Below are 19,406 nucleotides of genomic sequence, written 5' to 3'. Positions count from 1 at the left end.
AAAAGATAAGGGGCCTGCTACTTTTTTATTATTATTATTAACTCACTCGGCACCCATGAGCTCACATAGATTTACAGCAGCCAGTTCTCACGCCTCATGCACACGCTCCACCACTTGCTCCCACTAGAGCTGCAACAAGTTTTGTTCTCATCTGGCCCTTGCTAAGCGTCCCCAGGACGGCAGCCTCTTTCCCAGCCCTCACCTCGCTCGCTGGCATGTGTGGGCAGCTGCTGAAAGCTGGACCTAGCACAGGGGTTGCCTGAGTACCACCACACGGGGTGGCAGTGAAGCCATACGGAAAAATGGTCTCCTTACTTCTCACCGTGGTCCCTTCCCCAGCAGACGTGTGACCGCCCGCTCTGCTGTGGGAACCCACCTGCGGCAGGTCACCTGCTGGCCAGGGAAACGAGCACGTGAGCCCTCCTGGGAGCCTGCCTTGCCATCACGGCAGCCCCTTCATAGGCAGCTCCACTGGCCCTCCCCGCTCTCACACCTTCAAAAGCAAGTCTATTTTGTCCTTACAAACACCAAACTCATTCACCACAGACCGATAGGAAACAGCAACATGAAAGTGAAACATCCAAATTATAAGGGTGCACTAAATGCACTTCAAAACATAACAAATTAAAATACCTTCTTGCTCATCAGCTTTAAGGTAGGTATTTTGTGATCAAAAGGTTACAAACACAGACTAAAGAGCCAATGAACCTGTAGGCAGCAGCGTGGTACAGGTGGGTGAAATGCAGCAGAAGGGAGCAGCCCAAGAAAGGATGGTAAAATTCTTTGGAAAAGAAAAGAAGATAAAGACTCTGGGTCACAACTGTAATAAAATACATATTTTTGGTTATCCTAAACATTGTTAGTTGCTTGTATACCTTTGCATAAGACACATCATCTTCTATTTTTATGCACTGGTAAATGGAGTTTATGATTTACATATTACAGTGCCGTAGAATCCAATTATAACAAATCTACAGAGAGATGGTATTTATTTTAGAAGAAGATACTGAGGAATGGTGTCAACACGTTGCAACATAATGACCTGCTCACTTTCTGCCTTTCATGCTAAACATGGTAATGATGAGGTTTTAGACATTACATGAAGATATTTAAGGATAAGCTATAAAACCATTCCACATCTATGTTTCTTTTATTAAGCAGAACCATTTCTGGGAAAAATGGGAAGGTCAACATTGATGCAATCCTTCCCAGCTGCTTGTTCTGGATAATTTTTTATGTCACTAAGTCCCTACTAAACACTACTTCTTGAACACCTTCTCCATCTCATCCTTTCTACATTACATCTAAATTTCTTGACATTTCCCCCTGTAAGTGTTGAAGTATTATTATAACTAATGTTAATTGCATAATGTTTTAGGTTCTGTGCAAACTCAGTTATGGAGAAGATACAATTTGCTGATGATAAATTGACAGCTGATGAATAATCAGAGAAGAAATTAAATGATAGAGAATTTCATGGAAGAGAGTAAATTACCTTCCATATTGATAACTTTTTAGTCTAATAATAAAGTGATCAAAATTGACAATTACCCTCGTGTGGGAAGAGCAGGTCATAGGGAACTTCTGCTCAAGACCGAGACTATTGCTAGCGCTCGGCACCTTGCAGGATCCATAGCTTTGTTTCTCACTGCACCAGTGATGCATGCACAGAACGCAAGTAACTGTGCATGCATCATTTTATGCAGTTAAATTAAACGGGGCTATTAGTGTGCTCTGAATTAAGATGTACTTTGCTGATTTGCTGATAGACTTTGTGAGAAAATGTGAAGATCCAATATCCCTATTCATTCTGAAAACTTCAGGACAGCGACCTGAATATTTAAAATCTTTCTCACCTTTTGGACCTGCTGTCTTCAGGAAAATACATTTACATTCTACTGTTTGATTTTTTTACATCTCTTTCTCATCCCTCCTCCTCCGTAAAGCTGCTAAGATTGTTCTCAAGTCAGTCACTGTAACAAGCTTGTGCTTGATTAATTAATAACCCCAGTAAAAGGTAATCAGGCAACCATGCTGCTTCCCTTTCTCCATCTGAAAATCGCAGCTCCATGTCAGCTGAGCACAGAGCCGGACAGAACAACGACATTTCCAACTCTCTGCAGTCTATTCCTGGAGAACAGTAAAATTAATAATATTACTCCTAAAAGCTCTGCTGTACCTTTAGAGTATCAGAAAACATACAGTACTGTGAGAAAACACAGTGCTATGCGCTGTCCCTGCCAGCGGCTGCTCTTCAGTGCCCCGTTAAAATTAACGTCCTGTAACAAAGGCGGCCCGGAGGCCTCTGCGAGAGTCGCTCGCCCTCGCACATAGCTCTGCGCACCGTAACTTCATACACTTTTCCCACTAAAATTGTGCGTAACTCAAAGCGATAAAAATAACAATAGAGCTTGGGCGTGTAGTATCTTTGTAGAAATTTTAAGTATATTTTTCCCTCTGAGACTGAACAGAAATGACTGTAAAATACAAACCTACTTCGTTTCTAATTTAAAAAACAAATCCAATGCTGCCAGCTAACCATTAGCTGAAAAATAATGACGGCAAATGAAATAGTGAGGGTCCAGATCATTCAATGCTCAGACAGGTCTCTTAAGAGAGCTGAAAATGAATTACCTCAAGTTTGACAGCAGCAGAAAAGGCACTGAAGACACTGGAAGGTGGGGACGAGGCTGTCAGAGAAGGAGCAGAGCACAGATTGACAGACAGCCTTATGTGAAAGAGAGTAATTTAGGGGTTAGAGAATAACTCAGAAAAATATTATAATAGTTAGAAATTATCTTAAAAAAGTAGTGCTAAGCAGGCTCTTTTATTTCAGCATTAGTCCTGTTTGATGGCCTGTGTCATGAAGAGGGTCAGAACAGATGATCGCAATGGTCCGTTCTGGCTTTAAAATCTGTGACTCTATTAAAATCATCCAGCCTATTTGCTGCTGCAATTCTGTGTTCTCATGTAATTTGGTGAGGATTCTTTCTTTTGTGTGTTACATAAAGCTCATCCTACAGAGCTGTCAATACCTTGCTCCATTTATTTGCTATTAGATCAGTAACATGATGGTCCCAACAGCTAGGCTCGTGACCTCTGCATCTAATGCATCTTCCAGCTGTTTAAACTAAATGACCAAAATCCAGGTCCAGAAAAAAATATGGAAACACATACAAGGATTTTAGAAGCATTAACACATAACCTCAGCACCCTCTGATGTTAGCCCTGCTTTGTGCAGGGAGTTGGACTAGAGGAGCTCCAGAGGTCCCTTCCAACCTGCATTTTTCTAAGCATCTTCCTCTCAGCAGACACCTCAGCAAGAACAGCTAAGCAAACAGAAGGTACATCCTTCTCTGTTTCCCATCTTCCCATCTGCAGTTTTACATCTGCATTACTGATCCAGCCGGAGCAGCTAAGTACCTATCACCAGATAAAGCCAGGTCAAGATCCCCAAAGCAGGCAGAGCAGCATGTCAGTCCTCTAGAATTGCCCTCCATTAGCCGTATTTAGAGCAGGTCTAAGGATTGAAACCTTCATAAAACATATCTGTAATGCCTCTGTTTTTAAAATAAACATGGACAGAGAAGGAATACCACTGCCACCTGTAGTTTATACAACATGCAAGTGGCTAGAGGACGGTAGGACTTGGATGTTAAGCCCTGCTTGGCCTATCCCTGAAGCAAGATCTCACAAACAATCTCCTCAACAAATGGGGCTCATTCACTGCTTTTTTCTGCCTATAGGCCACTACATTGCAGTGGTGTGTGCAGTATGTGCTCATAAACTGCCTTACAACCAGCTGGACTAACAGAAAAAATCCAGATATACTGTATCAACAGTCCTACTGTTTGTTATGATATGTAGCTCGCTCCAAGCCTATCTCTGAGTCTCAGAACTCCTCAGGAACTGCTGTGATCATTAAACAAATTTCAGAAACCCTCCTCCAGGATTTAAAGAGCAAATAAGAAAACTTTAAGTAGGTGTAACCTTCTTTCAGAATTACCACCCCAAATTACGGACATTTCAGTAGCTTCTCTACCCATGGCAGTTTCATGCTCATTAGATAGGTCATGCCAGTAAGTGCAATGCCGTTTATTCAGACTCATAGGTCAAGACTTCTTAGCTAACTGAGCAATCTGCCTGGATAATCTTCTTAAGTACTTTATTACGATTTCTTATAAAGCAATCAGATGTTGCTGCTGAAGAAGATCATTGCATAAAACTGAAACAAAAATGTAACGTAACTATTCTGCTTAAGCATTTAGAAACTTGCACGAGAATGTTATTTCCAATATTTCTTGGAATTAGTTGATACAGACATATTCTCTGCTTGGAAGGTTTCAGCTAAGAGCTGGTGGGTATCCTGACTTGGCATGCACAAAGCTTCCAAGGTTCAAATACACAGGTGGAAAAAATTCTTCCCCTTGCTATGCATTCAAATAAATTGGCAGGGCACTTTCAGTCTTTGGTTCACCTCAATACAGAAAAAAAAAACAAGGATTTTAACAGAAGCAGAAGATAGAGCAAAAGAGAAGACACTGATTTTTCCTTGTTTACATCTCATGTGTAAAAGAAGTGCACAAAGAAAGTAGAAGTGTTATGGTGATCCACATGTAGTGTTGTTAGGACCAGCATGCTTTCCGTAACTCAGAGCAATACACTCACCTGCCTTCTCTACAAGGACTCTGAGCTTGCATGCAGTAATTTCTGGAGCTGACATTGCTGAGATTCATGGTGTGGAAAAATCAGAGAAGTTGAAAGATGAGATCCAAAAGATTTGCTCTATCCATGGCTTGCAAAATGGTAGAAATATTCAGAATGTGATACCTTGAGTTCTCACTCCCTGAAAATAAGGCTGGTCAGCATCTTACCTGAGAAATAAAGATGGCTATTACTTTAAGAGCATAAATGTGAATAGTTGCATCTGAAACAAAGCAGCAACACCCTGGATTTCCAAAGTTCTTCTGAAGCACCTGAAATCTGAGTCAGCTCATGCAGAAGAGGTGGACTGGCTTTCCCCAGTAATGCTCTCCACAGGCAATTGATACATAGGGGTGAGGAGCCCTCCTTCTCCCTGTTCCCCTCTCCACGGTGCAGACCTGTGCCTTGCTCTGTGCATGAAAGGCTGTAGGATGTTGGCACAGTCTCTGAGAACAGTATTTCAGCCAGCATAGGATGCATGGTATACTTGAAATTCACTGTCAGGATAAGGAATAAATCAAAAAGCCTGTATTATTCAGAGTTGTACTCATAAGTACAATTGCTAATCTTTTGGGGAGAAAGGGAGCATAAAGAGACAGGAAAAGAAAACAATTATCATCCTGCAATATCAGGGAGTTTCCACCCTCACAATTAGAGAGTGGCTATCCAAATACCTGGTTTGGCATATTGGTCAGCAGATATCAACATAGCAGATAGTCTGAGGTTAAAAAAATGTCAGCATCTGTACTGGCCTAAACACCATTCCTCTTCCTCCTTGGCCATGAGTTTCCACTCTGCTCCATCCCTGCAGTTACATTACTGCCACAAGTTACTGCCCATTGATGAGCCATTATAGAGCATTTGGGCAAGCTGCTTTTTAGTTCAGACCATTTTCCTTATCTGTTTCACCGGGCAGCCCTGCGAACAGTTGCATCAGTGCAACCAAGGGAGATAAATAAGAAGGCAATCAAATTATTTGTGGGGGAGAAAAATAACGACGCAGTTACCAAGGAACAACGCCAGCTTTATTTGAGAGAATTGCTGCCCAAATTTTTGATTAAACGCTTGTGTTGAAAGCTTCAAATGAATACTATAAGAGTTTTATATTAACAATTTGAAGTCATTAAATATGACCTTACCAGGAGGCATGTCCACCAAAAACAGAGCATGTGTCTCCATAGCAGAAGAATACTGAAGTTAAGGTAGTTATGAGAGATTTGTTTACTCCTTTAAAAAGACAATAGCATTGTAACAGTAAGACAAAACATTACCAGCAGCGCAGCAAACTGAATACTGGCCTTTAGCTGAGAATGACTGTGAACTGGTGGCATCACATAAGCAGGTCTGTGGACAGAATTAGGGATTTTTTTTTTACAGTGCCACATTACTAAAATCACTGAGGACTCATGAATGGACTTGCTGAAATTAAAAGAAGGGTTAAATGAGGACAAAACAGAGAGTAGTTCTGCCTTTTTTTTTTTTTTTTACTTAAAAGGATTAACTCTTAAAATGAAACTGTTGAACATACTTATGATGAAAACTTCAAATATTTTAGAGTAAGTATTTTTTAAAAAAATATTAATCTTTCAAAGTATCTTCTGTGATTAAATCCATTAAATAAAAATATCAGCAAAAAATGCTCCACCTGAAACAAATTCTAAAATGCCATAAATAAGAATTCATTCATGCTAATTAATGTCAACCTGCATATAAATAAAAGAAGAAAAGCTCATGAGGCAGGTTCTGATCTACAAATGAAAATACAATCTTACTAAAGTAATCTTTATTTCTCTACCAAAAGTCCATGTGGTTCTGTGCTAACTCCTGTTCTCTTTGTTAAAGAAGAAAATCATGATTACTCTCATAATTTAATTCTAAATAAGTATGAGTTCCTAGAGATGCAGGATACTCAACAAATTACATTTCAGGAAAAAAAAAATCAAATCACTTTGTTTTCATCGCCTTTTTCTCCTCTTTTAATTTACTAGATAGTTTAGACTGACAAAATGTTTCCCAACACAACACTGGAATACAAGGCGATATTCAGTTAGATCTAACTCCCTTACAGCTGGCATCTGCTTCTATCAAGTCAGCAAAAGCCCTAACTAATGTGCGACTGAAGCTTAACACGTAAAGCAAGGTGCTTGCATTGCCTGAGCTCTGGAACAACGTTTAGAAACCATAAGGCTGATTTACTGTTAAACAAAGGAACAGAAATCTTAAATTGGTGTCCCCTTGGGGCACTACTGGGTAACCAGATGTTTGGCTGTTAGCTTTTGTACCCACAGAATCACTGCCTTAAGAAGCTGGTCCCAGATGTTTTTGTACAGTATATTTTGGACTAACTTACTTTAAAAATGCCTGTGTTCCATATGAGGAAAGCTTACAATGATCTGTCAATAGCATGAAAGGGTTCTTTTTTGTGTGCATCTGCATTGTTTAATTAACTTTCCTTAATATACACAACATTCCTCATGCTGTGAGATGGTGGAGGTAATTTATGGGAGGTAAATCAGTACAAGATGGCAGTTCTTTGTCTCTCCTGGAAAGGCAAATTGCTTCTCTCAATTCCCTTTTTTCTTCCTCACTGGACCAATACACACAGCCAAGAATTAACTTACTGCAGACGTAAACACCATTGTGCCTCCCCAGTGTGTCCTCTGCCTCTGTGCTGACAGTCCCCAAATTTGGGTTTTGTCACCACCCAGAAAGCAGAAGTCGTTTTCTCTCACCATCTAATCAAGGTAATAATTACAGGGAGTGGATGTGAAGCTAAGAACACGAAAAAGGCTTTTCAATCACTGCCGCTGCATTTCAATCGAAGGCCCATGCTGTACAACACTGGAGAACAAGGTGTAAATCAGTTTAAGAACACAGTTCTGCATTCAGCGCATTGTGGTTTACAGCTCCCAAATGACCTCCATCTATCTTCCTTAGCCATAGAGGTGTATAATTGAACTAAAGAGAGGCTTGAATAATGAGGTTGAGAGTGGCAGCTCCACTGCTGTTGCTTAATAGTGTGCGAGCCTGGCACTTTGCTTTCTGATATGTAACAAAATACTGTAGTGGGTCCAATTCTTCAGGGTGACACTTGCTGATAGTCCCTCTGAACGGAGCTGGGTTTTGCAAGCCAAAAAGCTATAAACCTCTGACTGCAACTAGGCTCCCCAAAATACAATTATATGAGCTATTTTCTATGCAATACCTGCTCATGAAAGCTCAGGGAGACAAACTGCAATTATCTGCTCCTCTTTCAGTCATGCGTATTTATTTATTTATTTATTTATTTTTAAACTTCACATCTCTCCCGTGAAAGATTGCCCTTTCGGCTCAGAGACGCGCAGTGACACACTCTCTAAGGCTTCGGCACTGGCACCTGGCCGGAACGAGCAGAGATGAGGCCTGTGAAGCAGCCTTTCAAGCAACGAGACCCTGTTTTTCACATCGTGTTTTCCTTCTATTTATGGGTACCAGAGTCAGAGTCATCATTTCTCTCCTTTGCAAGGTTAACATTAGAGGTCTGCAGTGTTTTCGGTTCCTCCTTCCCTTGTTTGTTGCTGATTACTACTCTGGAAAAAAGGGCTGGCCGTCCACGAGGCCCAGCTCCGTGTCAGATGTCTCCCCAGGGAAGCGACTGTTAAGAACAACTGCTCCTCTTGTGGCATTTTTGTTGCTTCCACGGACACATTACTCATGCATTTACAGCGCCAATTAAGGAGTCAGTCTGCTAACTGCCTCCCTGCAATACCAACAACAGCTCCTGTGGTCAGCTCTGACCCAGCAGCAAAGGGGAATTTGAAGCCAGGGTGCCCCATCACTCCACAGGCAGCTCCCAGAAACAGGACAGCAATGGAGCAAACTCTAGGGCCACCAGCAGAGCAGGAAAAAGAAATGGGGCTGGATGCAGGAACTGACTTCTGCAGAGGGATCTGATGAGGAAGCCGGTTATATCCTACTCTGGGCACTTTTAAAACTTGCGAAAACAATATATTCTTCCTCACTCCTGATATCACCTCTAAAAGCTGCATGAGCAACCAGAACATGCTAGGGCAGCTTTCCCTCCAAAATCTCCATCAGTCCACATCATCTGTTTGACTTATACAACAACAACCAAAAAAAAGGAACTATATTGCCTCGAGGATTTTCATTTTTATTATTCATCCTCCTCCCCTCTCACTTTTGCTGTTTGTTGACCTGATAGTGCACGTTTGGGGTTTAGGGGCTGGCATTTTTCACTGCCTTGGAGATCCCCATCATCATGCTCCTAGGGAATCTGGTAACTTACAGCTTCCTCAGCAGATAACAGAAGTGAGGCAAAAAAAAAAATCTCAAAAAACAGCAAGACTATGCCCGGTGTCCAGACTAATGCCAGGAGGGAAAAGCCATTGTGGGTTCTTAAACTCACAGCATTTCCAGCGGTGAGAGGCATTTACACTTGGGATACACTAACAGAGCGCTGAGGAAGTAAACCACAGGCCACTCGGACATTTCACTGGAAATCAGCCATGCAAAACTGAATTTCAACATCAAAAACAGGTTTAAATATAAATGACCCAGTCCAGCTTTGTAGAGGTCAACAATTCCTAAAATATGTAGCTTTGGAAGGAAAAATTTTAGACTTTTCAAATTTATGCTTATCTTGGCTCCAGAATTTCAGTTTGCCATTCTACCCAGTGTTAAATGCTTCCAAAAATATTGAGCGGTCTCACTTCCAAGTAACTTTATTACAGCTTGAAGCATTAAGCCCTAGTTTGCTTTATGTGACTCATATGTTAAATTTCGGTTAAAATTAAAAAGTGGCACCAAAGGCTGCAAGTATGAAGCTGTAAGTGAAGTGGCGATCTATACAAATGTCTGGGGGATTGAGTAATAGTGACTTAAAGCCATTAAGGGTAGTGTGAGGTAAGTACTGGCTTACAAGAGTGGTCCTGCCTATTTTAATGGGCTTTTGTTTGCAAGGAAGGGGACAGACTAGTCCTAAGTCTTATCTAAAATGGGAGTCTAGGCAAACTTCCCTCTTACTGAGGACTTGACTGACGGAACAGTTCTGTCAGGGCTGAATTTAGCCCCTTCAGTCAGGGCAGCATCTCTGTCCAGTTTCAAATGGATCAAAGAAGGCCGAGAAAATGCAAGACGGCGAGAGTTATAGCTTCTTTTCCACCACAGGCCAAGCTGACTGCAGCAGCGAAGACTGGTACCTCATTCGAGATATGGGATGTGGCTTTGCCAGAAATCAGAAAAATCTCATTAGGGGGAAAGTAATAAAGGTGATAGCACTGTCCTTTGGGACTCCTGGCCTGTAAGAAGCCTGTCTGGAAAGAATGAGGTAGGAGGCACTCGTGACTTCTCAATGTCACACCTCTCCTACCTGCCCACATTGGTTAAACACAAAGCTGCTCTCCGAGCCCGATGATCTCCTTGGATTTACTCTGACGAGTGACTCTCCTTTCTAGGGAAACATTACTGGATATTATTTTTCAACATCCTAACACTGACACAGCTGGTGCACCTGCCCAGGAATAACGGAGGAGCAGGCAAACCGTCACTCTTCTAACTGTCTAATCGCCTACGTTACCATAAAGAAGTGTGGAGATGAACTTTGTTTACCTTTGGACATCTGCTTGTGAGACAGATTCTGCTCTCAGCTATTTCCACATGAGTTTGGTGCAACACGCTTGACTGGCTTAGGAGAGTTACTATGGTTCGATGCCAGTTTAACACTCGTACTTTCCTGTCGGCATACAGCACACAGACATCTTCAGAGAAACAAACAAAAGAAAACCTCACATCTCTTTCTTCATTAGCACCAACACAAGCAAAATGAGCCACCAGATTCAGACACTGTAAATCTTACAGACAACAGCACATTTCTAGAGATAAGCCATCAATGCAAAAGCACTGGAAAATGGTTTGAGGTTAGGAGTACATGGAAAGAAACTGATTTGTATTCCTGGGAATGCTTCTTGCACTGAAAGATAGAATGAGAGAAAGACTCTGGTGTCCTCCACTCTCAGTGGCTGTCCCATGCAGAGGGGCCTCAGCAGCTTCCAGAATCCCAATATGAATTGATTAAGTTCACCAAAGCAGCCTTGGAGATACCGCAATTGTCCCAACTTTGATGAAACTGGAGAGGTTTACTCTCCAAGGAGATTCCTAAATTACTTTCACTACTTAATTATACATCGAGAAATGAGAAAACACCTTGAATTGCCAGAATTGAGGCATTTGTTTTATCGATCTGACTTTGTTACTTCTGAAAGTCTGACCTGTCGCAACAGGCTTAGAGGATGTGCTGTGCCCAGAAAACAGGCTATTCTGTTAGCAGCCTGACAATAATGATCTTTATCATTGATTATCAATACGGCACCGACATTCAGCACTTTAGCTATCCAAGTCAACTGTGGAAGTAAGACATGAGGGAAGGGTGCTTGAATACTAGCAGGGAACATCCGGCTGACCACACCATAAGGAGATTTTGCAGCTGTGGCAAGCAGCACAGACCTGTGAAGTCTCAATCAGCAGACTCATTCTGGCTGCTAGACAGCTTGGCCACTGTCACGGACACTCACATCTTGTTCAGCTGCACTTTGTGTGAAGATTTTTCATTGCAGAAGCAGCTAGCAGAGGCTTGCGAGAGCTTTAAACACCTGCACACATGCTTCTTGTTTCTAGGGAGGAACACGGCAAGGGGGGTGCTGATTCTGGGGTTTACCCTTGTACATCCAGAGACACGCAGGCCATGCCACTGGCCAGTGGTGACAGACACACAAAAGGAGACCGAGGCACCTACATGGGCTGCAGCCAAAAACGGGAGGCGCATCCACGCCCCCAGCTCTTCCTCACTCACCCTTTTCTCTTTTACCCTTCTCTGTTTTCACCTCCTGGTGCTCTTCACAGCAAGATTGCCTTGAAGGACTGTATTGCTTTCAGTGCAACGCAGCATGACTGACACAATTGCACCCAGTGGCACCTCCAACCATGGCCTTCAAAGGAGAGGATGTCTGGTGGCTTCTACCAGTGCAGCCTCCCTTCTCCCAGTTTTCCCTAAACAAACACACCCAGTTTCATCTCTCTGCTCCATGTTTCCAATGCAGTTCAGAAGAGCATTCCTCTTCGAACATCTCTACTGGGACCTGAATCAGCCCCTTCCACCCCCGTGAGCTAAGCCCCCTTTCCCTGGGAGCAGCGTGTCCTCTCGCAGGGATGGAGCCAGCCACCCGGGAGCCCTGAGCACGCGCCACTTCCCCACCATCTCAGAGGTGCCCTCCTTGTCTGAGCACAGCACTTCAAATCAGTCAAATCGAATAAAGGATTATTACATACAGCCAATATTTCAGTCAAAAACTCCACCGAAATCTTGCCTCCATTTCCTGTGGAAAATCTTGTGATTTATAGCAAGTAGCTACATAGGATTGAAGCCACAAGGGATAACAGGGTCTAGTTGTTTGAAATAATTAAAAGCCCCTCTCTCCTGCAAGGTCATCTATGAAAGAGCCACCACCATCTGGCAAATAGATCAGGCTTTGCCAAATGCTGCGCACACCCGCTTCTCGGGAGGTCTGTCAGTCGGCTTTTGTGGCGCAGAGACTCCGACTCGAGGAAGGAAGAAAACACAGATGAATTGTATCTTCCCCCAGGAATGCTTTGAAAATAAGTACCTTTTGGTGCTCGTTGGGCCTTCCAAAGGCAAACAAGTTGCTCCTCAAAGGAAACACCAGAAACGGTCCCTCACAAGGAAGTGTCAGCTGATTCCCAAAGGCAGCCTGACCTCCAGCAAACGCAGCCGGCTGCGGAGGTACGGCACTGGGCTTCGGGGAGCCGAGCAAGCAGACCCCAGCCCCCCACTCGGCAGCACAACCACCTGCACATCAGAGCAAGAAGCGGAACGGGTACGCTGGGCTCAAAATAGGGCACGCAGTCGCTGCTTATACATGATTAATGCGCGCTCCAGCAGCATCCACTTTTCTGAACATCTCAGGTTGCTAGATATGCAGGAGAACGGTAGATCATTACCTGATCCTGCTAAAGCAAGTCTGTTACTCACACCAGTAGACTTGGCAGGTCTGGTTAAAATAATCTACTTCCAAAACTGTAAATAGAGATTTACAAAAACGATCTGGCTGGGAGACTACAAAAGCACACGACAAAAACAAAAGCAGCTAGAATGGTATTCCAACATTGGAAAGGTCTGATTTACCAAGTCAGTTCCAGAATTGCTGTAAAATTCCTAAACTGTTAGAATCTAGGGTTTTATTTGAAGTCCTTTGCTTACTTGAAAAATCCATAGGAATAGAAATCTCCTGTGTGCAAATTTCTCAGAGTTTCTGCTTTCAGTGAAACATCTAAACAATGCTCAATTTCCAAACGGCTTTCCCATCCTCACAACATACTTTAAAATTTACATCAAAGTCTGTGTGATCTTCTTGGGGAGCAGTACCATGAAGCCAGATTTGTTCTCAGTACTTGGCAATGTCTTAAGCTGTGCACTTAATTATAGAAGAGAGGGAAAAATCGACTATACATAATGTAGGCAAGAGAGTCACACAGCTCTACATTTCATTCTAATTTTGGAAAAAGGAGAGATCTGCCTAGTGTAAGTGTGGTAGCAAGGAGTCCTAATTGTGTTACTTGTGTCTGAAGCTGGACTAACTCAATGCTAAATGGGCAATCGCGAGGTCCTGTTTTTCAGCCACCTTCCCTCGTCCTGTAATTCTGAAGACCTAAGCAATGAATTTGGAGCACCTATTCATCACCCTGAGAATGGAAAACAGCAGCACTACACACAATTAAATATAATTCCTAAAGACAGAAAAGATTGAGGAGGGATTTAATGATTATTGAGCCTAATTCTTCATTTCATCTTAAAGAGACCCCGATCAACTGACTACTTTTTGAATGGATAATTATAGGTCAGTGGTGAAGATTCACAGAGCAGTCAAAAATAACACAAAAAACTCAAATACATCCATAATCTTTAAATATTTGCTTATTTTACTTTACCTCTTTTAGTGTAGTTTTTCTGCAATCACTTGCACGCACAATCATAAAAACTGAAATTTCCTATTAACCCTAGAAATGCACAGACATGTCCTGCTGATGAAATTTTCCCACCGATCAGTTTTACGAAGCAGAGGACAAATCAGTTGTCAGAAATCAGCATTGATCTTTCTTTGGTGGGCATAAATCAAGAGTAAGTCCACTAAAATCAATCATGTTACAGTTGTAACACACTGGTATAAATGAGAAGAATAAAGGTCAAAGATTACGATACGGTAATAATTATCAATTAACTATGAGTGAGTGATTACAGTAGTGCTTACAGGCCAATGCAGGCTGAGATTTTCTTGTGATAACAGTACACCCTAAGAAAAATTGCTGCTTCAAAGAGCTTGAATGAATTCCCTGGTATCAGGACTATCCTGTGCACAACTTCAACAAGCTGTACTAATTTTGTGGTTTTGTTCTGACATCTTCTGAATATGTTCATTTATTTAAATACGGACTTTTTTCACCTTAGAAGTGAGTTTAGATGACCAAGTCATTTAAAATAACTCAAATAGAAAGGCACCAAAGAGTAACTAAGGATCAGAAAGTTTGTTAGGTTTCATTGCAACCACAGGCCATCATAGCAGGGTTGGGAATTAACAACATTCCTGAGTTTGATTTCTGCAGAGGATGACTACCATGCAGAGAGAAAGGTAGGAAAACAACCAAAAAAATACGAATGGGAAATAAAATGCAGACTTACGTGAGTGAAAATAAAGTTAAAAAAATCTGTTGGGGGAAGAGGAGGGTGAAGGGAGGTGCATCAATAGGCCCAATTAGGATGGGGGGTTAAAGAAGAAAATAAAGAGAAATCTTTTTGCATATGAAGAAAAAACAGGACTAAATCAAATGTATCTCTACTTTAGGTAAGTACTATAGCGTAATGCTATTACATGTCTCAAGCCCATCACAGTTAAAAAACAAAAAACAAAACAAAACAAAAACACCTTTCATTTTTGTATGATCTTCTTTTGTGTGCGAGTATGGAAAACGCCCTCCAAAAGAGCTAAGTCATTTCCAAGAGAGAGTGTAAGAAAACGCTGTTTTTTCCACTTTCCAAAGTTTGCAAACAATTCCTGGTAACGCTCCTCTTCAAAACCTTCACCGATACCAGAAATTGCAACAAACTCGTTAAGAGAACATTTGTCAAGCTGCAGAGTCGTTAGATAAAATCTATTCTTAACTCAGGACATGTTTTGACTAGTGGGGGATTCTTCTGTGCAAAATGGTACTGTGTTAGAAAAAGTGAAATACAGGGGAAGTTCTTGCTTCTTTCCCTTCTTCCAGTAGTAACAGTAAAAGAAAACCATGAGATTATAAACCCCTATTACTTATTTTTTTCCTTTTAATTTTAGCATTCAAATAGAAAAGAGCAAAGACTTTCATACGAGTGCCAAAGCTCATCACCTCTGCCGCGGGGCTTCCCCAGCTCTGCCCATCAGCCCTGGTGCCACCATGCACTGCCTCATGCGGCCTCCTCTCCGCGCGTGAACGGCTGCTGAGCCACGAGCTGGAGCTGCTCCCATTGCCCCTGCCACTAGCGGCAGGGAAGCCCTAGCCACGTATGCCACCTAACACACCTTAGAAAATCTGGGCCTGATAATATAAGTTATTCACCAGGTTGTCCTGGAGAAAATCTGGGGCCTCTTGCAAGAAAACGTCCTCTCTAGTACACACTTCACCTGGGTCATGCCCTTCGAAGCCAGCATTACTGCAAGGAGGGAGGCAGAAGATGCTATCCCAGAGGTGCCACGGCACCATGCTCAAATCCTGAGGACACAGCACCCATCTTGGACACTAGGGTGCCCACAGCAGGCCATCTGGACTGATCTTTTTAATTTAACTTGCTCTATAAGGAGATTGGGTGGGGGAAAAAGGTGTATAGCAGAGACCTGCTCACACTATTCAGAGCTTTGCAGGACTCCAGCAACCTGCTTCTGCATTCCCTTCACTTCAGGATTTTTTTTTTTTTTTTTTTTTTTTTTTTTTTTTTGCTTCTTTTGGTGGGCTTTCGCCCAGCTCCAGTGTGTCAGTGCTCAGCTACCATCAAACTAGCTAGTGCATATCAGAAGAGGGAATCTTTTTTTTTTTTTTTTTTTTTTTACATTTATCCCAGCGCTGTTCGCTCTGCCATAGTTAGCTGCTATGACACAATGGAAATCTATTTACATCAATATTTTTTCTAAGAAATATGAAGATTCAGAGAGCAATGCCATACTATTATGAAAAACAATACGCAGTATTAGCACTATTGTTGAAGGCAAGAAGAAACATTCCTAACGCAGTACAAATAAATCCTTTGTAGAATGCAACCCCGGTTTTTTATTCTTATCCATGCTTCTGGCTAGGCATCAGTAACATTTTTGAGGCAGTGCTCAGACTACAATATAAGGAATGAAAGTGACTGATCTAAACTTATTGTTCTCTAGAGACTAAGCAAACAACTCGACATAGTAGGCTTTCAATACAACGATAAAAAGTGCAAACATTTTATTCAGCAGACAAGTTTGTGAAGAGGCTGCCACATATATTTGTCAATTGCTAAAATTTCTCACTTAACAGTTCTGCCTCTTTCAAGTTAATATTTTCCCAGAGCAGAGACAGAAAGAATTTAATGATTGCAGCGTCCTTTAGATCTTCTGAGCAAACCAAAACTCTTGCCAGGTAATTGACATAAGCCCCTGTTTACCAAATGCTCTTCAACCTAAAACCAATAAATGATTAACAAGGAACTTCTCAAGTCACTTTCCAGATGTTGTTTGTTGAGACATCCCTGCACTACGATGACAAATGGGGCAGAAACAAGTTAACGGCAAGAGATTTGACAATAGCGTGGCAACGCACAGCTTGGCGAGATCCTGCCACTCAGCGGAATATCCCCAAGGCTGAATAATTTGGGTGAGCACCACTGTACAAAGGTTAAATCTACTTTCATTCATATAAGCGGAAATGTGTCCCAGCTGGTAGTCATTAGGTTTGAAGAACAGAACGCTCGTATTTTCTCAAAACAGGTAGTAACAACAAGCCTTTAACATGAGAGCAAAGGGGAGCAGCTCAGTAGTGCATACATTGTTTGATGTGCCTAATGCTTTATTCTTCCTTTTTACTGCAGAACAAATCTAAGATAGCTGCAAAGTTTTATAGAATGAGTTGTAGAAAGTTGTACCAGTAACAAAATCTGTGAGGAGTCCAATTTTTCCACTCTTTTGCACCTCATTACATTCCTAAAAATATTAGTGTTTTCTATAATAATACCAATACAAAGCAACATATATGGGACAGAGCTCCATACATACTACAGCAGTGTAATAATGACTGTGTATGACCAAGAATGGGAGGGACGTAAGCGACCACTAAACCCAGCAACACTTGGCAGTTAAAATATGACTACCCAATACATATACAGACACCAGAATCAGAGCTCTAGTCTCAATTACCATGATGAAAATTTTGAACTTTTTAAAACAATTTTTTGAACAATTTTTTTAAAACAAACTATCAAGTGGGATTGGATCAAATAAATGTATAGATAATATAAACAGATAGCAGAGCTGGAATAAGGAAATAATAACTGGAACTGAACTAGAAAAAAATATAGCCATATTTTAGCGATCAAATTTGCATGGCCAGAGTGGCACTGAAATGAGCTGCTGAAATCCACTAGCTGGCTTTGCAAAATTTCAACCTCAGATGCCTGAAATCCCCCAAAAACGTGCAAGTTTCTTTCTGCCTTATGTTAAAATGTATAATAATTCAGGCACATTTGAATAAAAGGCAAAAGCAAAGGAGCTGTCTGGTTTGGGATTCAGCCAAAACCTGGGACCCTCCCTTCCATGCGGAAGCAATTCACTGCTCTGCATCAAACAAATAACAGTAACAGTTTCAGAGATAATGGGTATTTGGGCACTTTCAGCAGCAAGAAAACAGGGAGGAATAGCAATACAGCAAAGAAAGAGTTCCTTCCTTCCCTCAATACTCAGTACCCACATTCTCAATACTAACACCTCACACAGGACAAGAGATGTCCTGCTTCAATCACTACAAGTGACCCATGGTGATGATCTCAACAAGACTCACTTCAGTTTAGTGCGCTGAAATAAATTCCCTTGTATTAGCACCGGAATATTTCACCTGTATGTTGTAGGACTACAACAGTTCCCCAGCCTAGCAAGGCTGTAACAGCAACAACGGAGACTTGGTGATGGGAGAGGTTGGAGGGGAGGAGGAGCCAGTGCACTGACACTTGTTTGGATGCACCATAGTTATCCTCACCTGCCCACTGTGAGTTCAGCAAGGTGGTGGCAATTCCCCACTGTCCAGTACCAAAGGGAAGGATTTAGTTCTCCTAATCTCTGGAGGGTCCCAGACAGCATTAGATATTGCGGTTGTGTGTTGAGGAAAGGATTTGTCTCTAAAGTTGTATTAGATTACTCAGCCACTGGGAAACCTAATAACGTAAGAAAGAAATCCATAATGAGGGATATTAGCTAGAGACATATTCTAAGCCACAGAAGCCAGCTGAAATACATGAAATAATCTTGTTAAAAAAAAAAAAAAAAAAAAAAAACAAAAAACTTGTACTGATCCTGTATTTAAATTCAGACCTCCCTTCCAATATCATCCCTGCAAATAGGCCCCCAGATAGAGCTGCGGCCTTTCAGAATATCATTTATCTGGGGACCCCTGGATTCTGGAGTTTGACAGGTGACAATTTCAATACAAAGCTGTTAATTGATAAATCAGTTCAGCTTCTTTCCAGATGAGGTATTGACACAATAGCACACTGCAGAATGGGTCTGAAAGAACTGTGCAGTAATATATTGCTTATAAACAACTCAAAAGCCATTGTCAAAAGCAGCAAGAATTGTTCTTTCCAAAATCAAATCCATACTTTAACGATCTGTTTACCCTCATTAAACACTTAAAAGGTTTTTCTGCCATCACTTTTTACTACATGGATGTCCTATTTCATTCTGACACATACAACTTGCTCTTGTCATCTCTTCATTGCTTAGGAGCTTGTTTGTTTACTGTAACACACAGATGTTACTTTATGTCATATCCTCTCCTTTGTAGTGCTCATTTACAAATAGAAAAATCCATGTACAATTTTGTCTCATCTGTCTTCATATTCTGTACAAAGAACTGAACCAAACAAAACCTCTGAGTAGCAAAAGGAAAGTCGCACTAGAAAGGCACTGGGTAAAAACAGAATTTGGTTGACAAATATTTGAAATATATTGCTCTAATTTTTCTTGTGAAGCTCACATGACTGTAGCATCCTTGATGGAGAGGTGATGACTACAAACAAGTATGCAAGTAGACATGATCCAAGCAGATCACTTTACTCCAGTGTATTCTCTTAAGATCATTTTCAGGGGTATCACTCCAAAATGAAACTTGGGAAAAGCTGACAAAGCAGGTTTGATTTCTTAGCTTATCTAGGACTAGTTATTTCACCTCTGAATAGCTTCATGACCCTTTGAGGGCACTTCAGTTTTACTTACTAAGTCTTTGACTCTGCATTGCAAAGTTGTTCTCTCTGTGGAAGTAGATTGATAGAAATAAGATTCTGGGTTCTCCCTGGGAAATATAAAAAGCATTCAGAGTTAAGAAAGCATTGACTCCCATTCTAGACTGCACACCCTTATTCTGTC

General features: G+C 41.5%; 1 protein-coding gene across 9 annotated transcripts in view; it reads right to left on the bottom strand.

Annotated features, from left to right (window-relative positions):
- EPHA4 (EPH receptor A4) overlaps positions 1-19,406 on the bottom strand; it is a 270,547-nt gene that overhangs the window by 156,131 nt on the left and 95,010 nt on the right. For 7 of the 9 annotated variants that reach the window (XM_062582330.1, XM_062582326.1, XM_062582327.1 and 4 more), the window contains 2 exons: positions 4,977-5,201; positions 4,669-4,795 (listed from right to left, as the gene is read on the bottom strand). The exons of 1 other annotated variant lie outside the window; for it this stretch is intronic. The gene's annotated coding sequence lies outside the window, so the exon portion shown is untranslated. The remainder of the gene's footprint in view (positions 1-4,668; positions 4,796-4,976; positions 5,202-19,406) is intronic. One more of the 9 variants, XM_062582334.1, reaches the window with a different exon arrangement.

Source organism: Rhea pennata, chromosome 9 (genome assembly GCF_028389875.1).
Source record: "Rhea pennata isolate bPtePen1 chromosome 9, bPtePen1.pri, whole genome shotgun sequence".
Lineage (NCBI taxonomy): Eukaryota > Metazoa > Chordata > Aves > Rheiformes > Rheidae > Rhea > Rhea pennata.
Note: the sequence above shows the minus strand (reverse complement) of the source record. Positions and strands in the feature narration are given on the sequence as shown.